Consider the following 12,521-nt stretch of genomic DNA (forward strand, 5'->3'; position numbering starts at 1 on the left):
TGGGGATGCCCAGACGTGGGTCCCAGGCACTCCACACCACTGGAGTCAAGCTAGCCGGTCTGATGAGAGGTGTTACCTCGAAACCGGTCCGGTCCTCGGATGCTTGATTCCGTTCTGGGAAGGACATGGCTTTTGTAGTTCGGACTGGACTGTTCCCATGGGGCACAGGGTCAGAGCTGATTTGCATATCGCCATTGTCTAACCCGGGGTGGTGTGGAGTGCAAAAAAACGATGGATTTGGGCCCAGATCTTTGGACTGGGTTGAGTGTGTGACATTGATCCACATTCGGTCCATCACCTGTTGTTTTTGCAAATTCCGCCCTAAGTGCGCTGGGGATGCCCAGACGTGGGTCCCAGGCACTCCACACCACTGGAGTCAAGCTAGCCGGGCTGATGAGAGGTGTTACCTCGAAACCGGTCCGGTCCTCGGATGCTTGATTCCGTTCTGGGAAGGACATGGCTTTTGTAGTTCGGACTGGACTGTTCCCATGGGGCACAGGGTCAGAGCTGATTTGCATATCGCCATTGTCTAACCCGGGGTGGTGTGGAGTGCAAAAAAACGATGGATTTGGGCCCAGATCTTTGGACTGGGTTGAGTGTGTGACATTGATCCACATTCGGTCCATCACCTGTTGTTTTTGCAAATTCCGCCCTAAGTGCGCTGGGGATGCCCAGACGTGGGTCCCAGGCACTCCACACCACTGGAGTCAAGCTAGCCGGGCTGATGAGAGGTGTTACCTCGAAACCGGTCCGGTCCTCGGATGCTTGATTCCGTTCTGGGAAGGACATGGCTTTTGTAGTTCGGACTGGACTGTTCCCATGGGGCACAGGGTCAGAGCTGATTTGCATATTGCCATTGTCTAACCCGGGGTGGTGTGGAGTGCAAAAAAACGATGGATTTGGGCCCAGATCTTTGGACTGGGTTGAGTGTGTGACATTGATCCACATTCGGTCCATCACCTGTTGTTTTTGCAAATTCCGCCCTAAGTGCGCTGGGGATGCCCAGACGTGGGTCCCAGGCACTCCACACCACTGGAGTCAAGCTAGCCGGGCTGATGAGAGGTGTTACCTCGAAACCGGTCCAGTCCTCGGATGCTTGATTCCGTTCTGGGAAGGACCTGGCTTTTGTAGTTCGGACTGGACTGTTCCCATGGGGCACAGGGTCAGAGCTGATTTGCATATCGCCATTGTCTAACCCGGGGTGGTGTGGAGTGCAAAAAAACGATGGATTTGGGCCCAGATCTTTGGACTGGGTTGAGTGTGTGACATTGATCCACATTCGGTCCATCACCTGTTGTTTTTGCAAATTCCGCCCTAAGTGCGCTGGGGATGCCCAGACGTGGGTCCCAGGCACTCCACACCACTGGAGTCAAGCTAGCCGGGCTGATGAGAGGTGTTACCTCGAAACCGGTCCGGTCCTCGGATGCTTGATTCCGTTCTGGGAAGGACATGGCTTTTGTAGTTCGGACTGGACTGTTCCCATGGGGCACAGGGTCAGAGCTGATTTGCATATCGCCATTGTCTAACCCGGGGTGGTGTGGAGTGCAAAAAAACAATGGATTTGGGCCCAGATCTTTGGACTGGGTTGAGTGTGTGACAATGATCCACATTCGGTCCATCACCTGTTGTTTTTGCAAATTCCGCCCTAAGTGCGCTGGGGATGCCCAGACGTGGGTCACAGGCACTCCACACCACTGGAGTCAAGCTAGCCGGGCTGATGAGAGGTGTTACCTCGAAACCGGTCCGGTCCTCGGATGCTTGATTCCGTTCTGGGAAGGACATGGCTTTTGTAGTTCGGACTGGACTGTTCCCATGGGGCACAGGGTCAGAGCTGATTTGCATATCGCCATTGTCTAACCCGGGGTGGTGTGGAGTGCAAAAAAACGATGGATTTGGGCCCAGATCTTTGGACTGGGTTGAGTGTGTGACATTGATCCACATTCGGTCCATCACCTGTTGTTTTTGCAAAATCTATTCATGGGGGCATGGGAAGATGACATCAGAAACAGATTGGATTTACAGGAAGATTTTCACAATGTCACTATGTGGCTAAGATACATAGATGACATTTTTGTGATTTGGAAGGGCAGTAAGAACTCAGCCATCGATTTCATCTCCAAATTAAACATGAATAACAACAATATCATACTCACAAGTAACATCAGTGACAAGGAGATTGAATACTTAGACATTAAGGTGAGAGTCCAAGATAATAAACTCACTACAGTACTATTTCGGAAAGAAACAGCAGGAAACACCTTACTGCATGCCCTGAGTAGCCATCCAGAACCCCTTAAATGGAGTATCCCCTACGGGGAGCTACTCAGGGCCAAACGTAACTGTAGCACTGTCGCAGACTATGCCAAGGAAGAAAAAATCATGGTCCAACGGTTCACCGACAGGGGTTACCCCAAATGGGTCATCAAAAGAGCTATCGAGAAAGTCAAGTTAGTAGAACGTGTGAATTTACTAACTACTGAAAGAAAAGATGAAAAGATGCAAGATGATAACAAGGTTACCCGCATCATTCTTGACTATAATGGCAATCAAAAACAAATAAAGAAAAGCATCACAAAAAATTGGGACATTCTCAAAAACGATCCCATCATAGGAAAGACCATACCAGCAGGACCTAACATAACTTATCGCAGGGGACGTAGTCTGAGTGATCTACTAGTACATAATGTGATCAGTGACATCGTACCACGGGGGGTTGATCTCCCCGGTTTCTTTCCATGTGGCTATTGCAAAGCATGTGCAAACAGCCACATGGTTAAAGAATATTGGAATCCGAGTACCAACAAAATGGAAACCATAAAACAATTCTTAACGTGTACCACCACTTTTGTGGTGTATGTATTAGTATGCCCTTGCGAACTAAAGTATGTGGATAGCACCACGAAAATGGCAAAACAACGTATACTGGAACATACCAGAGCCATTACCAATAGAGATAAACAGTATCCTATTGCTAGGCACTTTGAAAGCCATAATTTCTCGAATGCCAAACTTCTCAAGTACTATGTTATCGAACAGGTAATGCTCTCCACCAGGGGTGGCAATCGTGCTCTAAGACTGAGACAACGAGAGTCGAGACACATCATTGGTCTCTGTACACGTTTTCCTAATGGACACAATCTTGATGAGGAATACAATGTGCATTTACAGCAAGAATGAATATTGATTTATTGACTGTATATCGTTCATGTTGTTTGATATTCATTTAAGATCACTCTCAGCCTGATTGCAGCCCCTTTATTCTTATCCCCACAGGTTGAAACAGTAGGACTGTATCACAGGCTTGTGATCACAGCAACCGTGTACTTTTCAACTCTGGCCTTCTCCATCCTCCAGATGAAGTATGTTTCTTATATTTGTATTACTGTGCACTTTATTATTTATGGATTTTGGAACGGGGTTGTTCCGTGGTTGACCCTTCACTTATTGCTCACTCCGAGACCGTGTGAATATCATAAGACTTTATTTGCTGGACTTTCGTTATGTCACTCTGAGCTACTCCACTAACCAGGGGATATGTAATTATATTTGTATGCCATGCACCCACCCACTAACTAGGGGGAATTGATTCTACATGTACTGCTACACGTAGGTACGGCAAGGCTTACAACGTCTCCATAGCAACCTCCAGGGGACGCGATGATTATAACGTGCTGTGTGTCCCGCTTCGGATTGGAAGACGGCACCAATGTATTTTAGAACTATGGCACGCTATTGCATACGATTACCTGGGATACAAATCTCAGTATCCATGAGTTTACAATATCTAACTTTCGAGTTTTCAGTTGTGACATTAATATGATTTTATTCAAAGATATTTTATATTTTCAACATAATATGTTGCTAATGTCCAGTATTTTCTTTGGGGCTGCCCGGCTATTAGGGCCTGCTTTGTGACAATATGTTCATTGTTTAAATTACACCAAACTCGGTATGGTTATAATTTATACCCACTACAAGATGGCGCCCACATAATTTCACTATGATATGTGAGTCCTATGTCTATGTTTATTGAAAGCACACGGTAAATACGACAAACTTTGTGAGCATTTTGTGTGAACAAGCACTCATGGAGTGCGAAACGCGTCACGTAGGGCTTATGGCGTGAATAAACCCTACTTATTTGACTAACCTGCTGACTGGTGTGGATTCTTAGTACCTGAGTGCGCGCCTGGCACGCCGTTTTGGAGTTATATGGTTACCGGTTACCTCACCGGCAGCGCGCCACCCCCACGAGACGAGGGATACCCCACAGAGGTGCTCTTTGGATTTCATATATATATATATATATATATATATATATATATATATATATATATATTTTATTTTTTTTAAAGTTACTTTAATTATTTATTAATTTAAGTTTATTTAAGTATTTTAAGTATGTTTAAATTAATTATAATTATTATTATATTACTTTTAAATTGCTTTTAAGATATTTAAAAAATTCGATATTTTGACTGTCTATATTTTTTCCTATCGATATTTTGGAGTTGATATTTTTGTACTTACCTGTTTGTAGATAGGAAGTCGATATTCTGGCATTCTATATTTTTACCTCAATATTTTGGCAAGTCGATATTTTATTATTATTTTTTTTTCTTTTTTTTTTGAAAACCTTTATTGTATCTTCACAGCTTTACACAGCATGCCGCCTACAACCCAAAAGGGCCGGCCGCTAATCAGGAGTGTCACAATGAGAACAACCTTCAGAAATACAGTCAGTGTAGGATAGTGCAGGTCAGAAGCAAATGTTCCATGCAGGATGATCGAGGTTCTCATTTTCTATTTTCAAAACTAACTAAAGGAACAGTAGAACATAGGGAAATCACAGTACGATCATTGTCTTTGTATATTGCTAGATAGACGTAAGAGTACACCCGGAGTAAAACAGCGTCATATACATCCACAAGTTAACATCGGGTGTAAAGGAGACACCGCCCCCCCCAACCCTTCCTGAAGGACCCCACCCCACAAACAACCACCCTCACTCCAACCCGTCATCCTCATCCGAGTCTAATGGGTCATCCTCTGGCAGTGGGTCGCAGATGTCACCCCGGTAAGTGTTCCACGGGGACCATACCTTGTTCCACTTGCCAGGACAAGCTCGGTTTAGGTATACAGCCCTTTCAGTAACCATCGCCCTGTCCATGTTAATGCACCACTGTGATGTTGTCGGGAGGTCCGCCACCCCCCAGCGCTGCGCAATGTCTCGCTTTGCTATCATCATACCCAGTGTCACCCAGATGCGTCCATGCCGGGACAAGTCTGTAGGCTCCCAAACATTGAGGAGGCACCGTCGTGGTTCCGGCATTACCGAGACCTCCAGCACCTGTGACACAGTGCGCAGGACCTGATGCCAGTAGCTGTGTATGCGTGGGCAATCCCAGAATGTATGGAAGAAGGTGCCCTCCTCCCCGCAGCCTCGCAAGCAAAAGGGATCAGGGGTCCGTTGTATGCGGTGTAGTAGTGTCTTGGTGTAATATGTTCTGTGGAGAACTTTGAGCTGGAGTAGCCTCATCCTGGCCGATATGCCTGCCTCCTTGGGGGAAGCCAACGCCTCGTTCCACTCATGTTCGTCAAGCGCGCCCACTTCCTGTTCCCATTTCCCCTTAAGGGACACCAGTGGATCCGGGGAGTTGTTAAGTAACTTCCGGTATGTGAGGGAGGTCGCCTTTTCTACCATATAGTCTGTCAGGAGGCGATCCTCCAACGGGGAGGACTCAGGAAGAGTCGGGATGGCCGCTAGCAATGCATGGCGAATTTGTACATACCGGTATGTCTCATGTGGTCCCAGATCATAAAGCTCTTTCAGACGGGCGAAGGTGATGACACCCCCTCGCTCCCACATATCCCCCACCGTGGAGATTCCTATGTCATCCCATCGGGAGAACCCCTTACTGACCCGAAGATTGCCCAGGGCACGCGCGTCCCAGAGCGGAGTGAGTTTGGTGAGCGTGTCTTTCCATCCCAGCGCAGCGGTGGCTGCGTGCCAAGTGGCTACTGTGAGCCTGGTGGGGCCGGGTCGGATTGCAATGCATGCAGCCATTGGTTAATGGGCCTGAGTTGTGCTGCCCAGTAGTATAGATGCAGGTTCGGGAGTGCGATGCCGCCCTCGTACCAGCTCCTGCAGAGTTTGGCTTGGGCTATACGTGCAGGGCGGTTGCCCCACAACAGCCCGGAGACTACTGCCGCAACCTTCCCGAAGTATCCCGCTGACACTGGGAATGGAGTGTTGTCTAGGATGTATAGGAAACGGGGTAAGGACTTCATTTTAAACAAGGCAGCTCTCCCCAGCATCGTCAACGGCAATCCTGCCCAGAAGCCTGTGTCTTGTTTGAGACGATCCAGTGGTGGCAAGAGGTTCAGCCTTTCGTGTTCGGTAGGGTCTTTCGTGACATGGATGCCTAGATACTTGAAGGAGGAACTGGCCAGCCGTAGTGGGCAGTCCGGGCCAAGTGTCGGGTGGTTCCCTGTCAGGACATACATCTCTGACTTACTCCAGTTGATGGTATAACCTGAGGTCTCGCCGTGGTCGTTACAGAGCTGCAGAAGAGCTGGTACGCCATGCTCGGGATCCGTCAGGTATACCAGCATGTCATCTGCATACAGAGATATGCGGTCCTCCCATCCCTCCCTCCATTTAATCCCTTTAATTAAGGGGGTAGTTCTAATGCGGATGGCCAGAGGTTCTAGGGAGAGTGCAAAGAGAAGGGGGGAAAGTGGGCAGCCCTGCCGGGTACCACGTCCAAGTGAAAAAGAACGTGATATGTGGCCGTTCGCCACCACATGTGCCACTGGTGCTGTGTAAAGTAATCGTATCCATGAGATGAAGTTTGGGCCAAAGCCCATGCACGAAAGGACTTCAAAGAGGTAGACCCACTCCACTAGATCAAAGGCCATTTTCGCATCCAGTGCCAGTATAGCCGCAGTCTCGCCTATGCAGTCCGCCCTCGCCAACACCCCGTGCACCCTTCTGAGATTGAGCGCGGTGTTTCTGTGGGGCATGAATCCCGACTGGTCTGGGTGGATAAGGTCGGACAGGTGAGGCATCAGACGATTAGCCAGAAGTTTCGCTAGGATTTTACTCTCCGCGTTAAGCAGAGAGATAGGGCGGTAGGATGAGCATTCCTCGGGGGGTTTGCCGGGCTTAGGGATAACCACAATCGTGGCCGTCCGTTGGTCCAACGGGAGCATCCCCTTATTTCTACATTCCACATACATTTTAAGCAAGTGAGGGCAAAGAGCGTCAGTACGTGCTTGGAACCATTCCACCGGGATGCCATTTGGCCCCAGTGCCTTGCCGGTTCGGAGGGCTCCGATGGCCACCAGTAGTTCATCTGTGGTAAACGGTGCCTCTAGATCAGCTACGGCCTCCGGCTGCAGCGTTGGAATGTCTATATTGCTTAACGCGCATTGGGCCGCAATCGTAGTGACTACCCGGTCAGGGGTGTATACTTTTTCAAAGTGGGACGCCAGCACTTCTACCACTCGATCAGGGTCGGTCAGAATCCTGCCCTCGTCGTCCCTCACTTGCTGGATACCTCTGGAGCTACCCCCTCTTTTGTCGAGCCAGGCCAACATCTTCCCCGTCTTATCCCCAACATCATACACCCGGTTCTGTGTGTCAGTGATGTGTCCCTGTGTAATGTGTCGTGCATGGTCTGCGTACAGTCGCTGTTCAAGTGCAAGGGTGTGTGCTGTAGCTTCCGTGGGATCGGCTTCATGGGCAGTGGTGGCTGCACGCAGTCGGAGCTCGAGGGCAGAGTGTTCAGCTGTCTGTTCCCTTCTGTGTGCTGTTATGGAGCCTATCGCCTGCCCCCGCAACACTGTTTTATATGCCTCCCAGAGAACCTCAGCCGAGGCCGCGGTTGGTTCATTTTCCCCGAAATAGTGTTCCGTGGCCTTCTGCAGGGCCTTCCTGACTTTCGGGACCTTAAGATAAGAGGCGTGAATGGGGAAAATGCGGCGGCGGGATCGTGTCCGCGAGGTGACTGTGAGAGTCAGTGGTGAATGGTCTGAGATGCCCCGAGGGTGTATATTCACTTCATCTACGCGCTGTAGCCCATCCCCTAAAGCTAGGAAGTGGTCAATGCGGGATAGACTATTGTGAACGGTGGAGTGGAACGTATATTGCCGAACCATCGGGTGAACATGGCGCCAAACGTCCACCAGCCCCAGTGCCTCTAGAAAGCGCCGAAACCGGGAGGGACCCCCCGGAAGGGCGGCCGCCGGGAACTTGTAGAGCTGCGGATCTGCAGTTGCGTTGAAGTCCCCACCTATAAGCATGTCTCCCTCCGGGAGGGACAGCAAGAAGTCACCCAGGGCCGGCAGCATCACCGAGTGCAGTGAAGGTGGGATGTAAACTGAAACTATTGTTAAGGGGCGTCCGTCCCATTGACCCGCCACCGCTGCAAAGCAACCCTGCGTGTCGGTCCTGGTGCTGAGGGTAATGAAGTGAGAGGATTTTCTGATCAGTATGCCCGTGCCCCGGGAACCAGTGGAAAATTCGGAGTGGAACAACATTCTATACCCCCTTCTGTCCAAGGCCTTGGTCGCATTACCCACCAAGTGGGTCTCCTGCAGGAGTATCAGGTCTGGTTTGTAGCGTTTCACCTCGGACAGAACGAGGCCGCGTTTCACCTTATCACCCAGGCCTCGCACATTCCAGGCGAGAAGTCGGAGGTTGGAGTCGTTTACTTGCGTCCCACCCACTCCCGTTGTATTGAGCTGCTCACCCACCATCAATAGGGATTAGAAACAAATACCACCAGTACAGATTCCATCACTCCAGCAACATTACAATAGCTGTCAAAGTACCTTGTACAATTTGAGATCGATTCTGTGAAGTTCCCCTAACGATTAACCAACCCCCCCCCACCCTGCCTCCCTGCCAAACGGACTCAGAACTGCCCGCCACCCCAACTCAGCAGAGCGCTTATCCCATGCCAAAAACAGAGTACTTGCACGTCAGGGGAGAGTGTCCCCCAGAGCAGGCGGTCCCTCTGCCGCCCTCGGGATGGCCGGGCCAGCGTCCAAGAACAACATGAAAGGCAATCTTCATGGGAGTATGGCAGAGTCCAGTCAGTTCATCACGTGCGGGTTTCATTCACCCCCAGCGGCCCCAGCGTGGTCCTGTGACGGCGATTCGTTCGCGCTTCCCCTGGCTGAAGATTGTGAGCCCGGCCGGCCATCTTCTTCTGTCCTGTTGCGTCGACAATTGGAAGAGCGGTCCACAGTGCGCCATCCCTCCAGCCAGTCTCTTGCTGACTCAGCCGAGTCAAAAAAACAGACCTTCTTGTCGGCCACCACTCTCAAACGGGCCGGAAACAACATGGAGTATGGTAATTCCTGTTCGCGGAGTGTTCTTTTTACCTCCAAGAAAGTTCTCCTTTTGCGGGTGACCTCCGCTGTGTAGTCCGGGAAGAAGGATATCCGAGAGTTCTGGACGTGGATAGGGGGTGCCACTCTGGCCGCCTGGAGAACTGTGTCGCGGTCTCTAAAGTTGAAGAGCCTCACCAGGATGGGACGTGGGGCAGCCCCCGGCGTAGGAGTCCCGCCGGGTACTCGGTGGGCACGCTCCACCGTGAAGAAGTTGGAGAGTCCCTTCGGGGCCAAGCGGGTCTTTATGAGCTCCTCCACGTACAGGTCCATGGCCCCTTTCGTTTCCGATTCCGGAACCCCCAGAATTCGGACGTTGTTGCGCCTTGAGCGGCCCTCGTGGTCGTCCAACTTGCTCTTTAGGAGTTTATTGTCCGCTTGTAGTCGTTCCACAGCTACCTGCAGGTCGGAGACATCCTCTATCAGCGATTTAGTCACCACTTCCACCTGCTTCACCCTTTCGCCCATCTTCTGGAGGTCGGCTCTTATGAGGGTCACCTCGGTAGCAGTCGAGCCCACTGTGGCCTGAACCTGTTCCAGAGCACGTAGGACATCGTCCAGTGTGGCCTTTTTTGTCCCATCGTTGTCTGCGCCCTTGCCAAGGGATTTGCGCTGCTCAGGTTGAGAGAGTGTCTGATTCTCGTAGGCGAATTTGCCGAGTTTCGCCTGAGCGGCGGTTTGTCGTGGCCCTTTCCCCGCCATTTTGGTTCTGCGGCGAGTCACTGTTTATGGTGAAGCGGGCCGAGCGCCCATAGCCAACCACGCCGAGGTGACTGTATGGGCGGTTCAGCTCGGGAACAGGCCGGTGGCCGCAGACGATGGCAAGGCACGGCCGGTAGCCGTGGATCCGCTACAGCCTCGGCAAGTCAGAGCAAGATGGCGGTTGTTGCGTAGCAAGTTGCGAGTCTTGTCCGAGCGTCTTGAAAGGGCGCCACTGTGCAGCGCCACTGGGCGGGACGCGTCGAGGATTAAGTGTTCATAAAGTGGGACCGCCGGTCCGGCAAGCCGCTGGTGTCGAGTGCTATCTTCAACGGTTACTTCCGGTCGACCAAGCCGAGGAGGGTTGACTTCCGCTCGGCGAAGGGCTCAACTCGACACCGCGGCTGCCCTCATGTCGCCAGGCCCCTCGCCAGTGAAGGACTAAGATGAAGTTTCGTCCTGATTCCGAGGTCTGAGTGCTCCCAATTTTCTCCTGCGGACGCCGTTCGGTCGCCGCACCCGGGACACCCCTTCTGGAGCGATCAGTGAACGGATAGGCATGCGGATTGTTGCGGGAAGCCGCCTTGCTACGGGAGCCTCTCTAGGTTGCTGCCGCCATCCTCGGCTGCTAGCCACGCCCCCGCAAGTCGATATTTTGACTGTCGATATTCTGTCAGTGATCCAAATGCATGGTTGTGTTTCATGCACCTGCAGAGGGAGATGGCAGGTCCAAGCCAACCCTTGCGGACAGGATCAGGCCCAAGCGGTAGTCCAGGGGGCGGGGCAAGAAAGGAGGCCTGTTGGAATTTCAATAGGAAGACATGCACTAGGGCACCAGGTCAATGCAAGTTCAGACACTGTTGTTCGTTCTGTGGCTTATCTTCACACTTGGAGTACAAGTGTTTCAAGAAAACAAAGGAACAGGGGCCCCAAAAAGCATGATTGAGGACTAACTGGCAGGCAATGGTGTCATGGTTAATCACAGACAGCAACACAGCAGCAGCTCAGGCCTTGTATGATGGTTTTAAGAGCGGTTTTAGGATTCCAGCTGAGGGCTATGTGGGTGTGGCATAATGCAAAAATCAGCAATCCTTAATGGCTAACCCTAACATTGCCAAAAGGAAAATCTTGAAAAAAAAGAACTTGGGGAGGGTAGCGGGCCTTTTAAATCCCCACCTTTTGAAGATTTTATCTGTTCACCTTTGGGCATTGTATCCAAAAAAGGCCCTGGGTAGTTTTGGCTTATTCACAACCTTTCAGCCCAGTAGGGACAGTCTGTGAACACGGCTATTGATGGGTAATTGTGCTCTGTGAAATATGCCTCACTCGATCACGCCATTACAATACTCCAGGAGCTGGGACCTGGGTCCTTGTTAGAAAAGGCAGATGTAGAATTTGCTTTTTTTCTGTTGCGGGTACACCCACAAGATTTCCATCTCCTAGGTTTTCAGTTTGAGGGTGCATTTTATTTTGCTAAATGTATGCTCATGGGCTGCTCAATATCTTGTGCCTACTTTGAGATGTTTAGTACATTTTTTAAATGGGCATTGGGGAAGAGATCAGGGCACTGTAGGGCTCTTTATTACCTTGATGGCTTCCTTTTCCTCTGGGCTCCGGGCACAGATGATTGTGGGAAGGCTTTGGAATGCTTCCAGGAACTTATGGGTAATTTTGCAGTCCCATTAGAGCAGGCTTAGACTTGTGAACCGGCAACCACAATAGAATTCTTGGGCATAGAGTTGGATTCCGAGGCAGGTATGTCAAGGCTTCCTCAGGAGAAGGTTAGAGCTTTTCAAAAGCACTCGAAGCCTGCCTGATGGCTCAGAAGGTAACACTGAATCAGTTACAGGTGGTGGTTAGTCACCTGAATTTTGCACTCCGCATTGTACCCATGGGCCACCCATTTTCTTTTTTATGTTTGAAAGCTTTATTGAAAGAAAGGATACATAACAACAATGTGGCATCAGTAGAGAAGCAAAAATGCAGAGGAAAACATATGGAAAAACCAAAGACTACTGATGACAACACTAAGAAACCAAGCATTTTCTAAAACTTCTAGGGGGAGGTAGGGGGAGGGAGAATGAGGAAATAGAAACCTTGTTACGACAAAGTATGCTTATATAAAGGTACCGGCAGATAAAACAATTGCACAATAAAAGGGAAAGGTGCACAATGTCTAAAAATCTTATATTATAAATAAAACTGTGAACTGTAAGAGATAACACTTGTAGGAGAGAGTAATGATCCTTCAAGGAGGTTTAAAATTTTCAGAGGAAAATGAAGTGTAACTCTGGTTGGCAGACTGATCTAATTATATGGTAAGGGGTAACCAATAAAGTTCAACATTGCGAAGGGGTTTACATGAGAAGGCAAAAGCAACATCAAGTCTATGGAAATGACATAGTAAATTCCACCAACAACGT

The sequence above is a fragment of the Lissotriton vulgaris genome, chromosome 5 (assembly GCF_964263255.1).
Source record: "Lissotriton vulgaris chromosome 5, aLisVul1.2, whole genome shotgun sequence".
Taxonomy (NCBI): Eukaryota; Metazoa; Chordata; class Amphibia; order Caudata; family Salamandridae; genus Lissotriton; species Lissotriton vulgaris.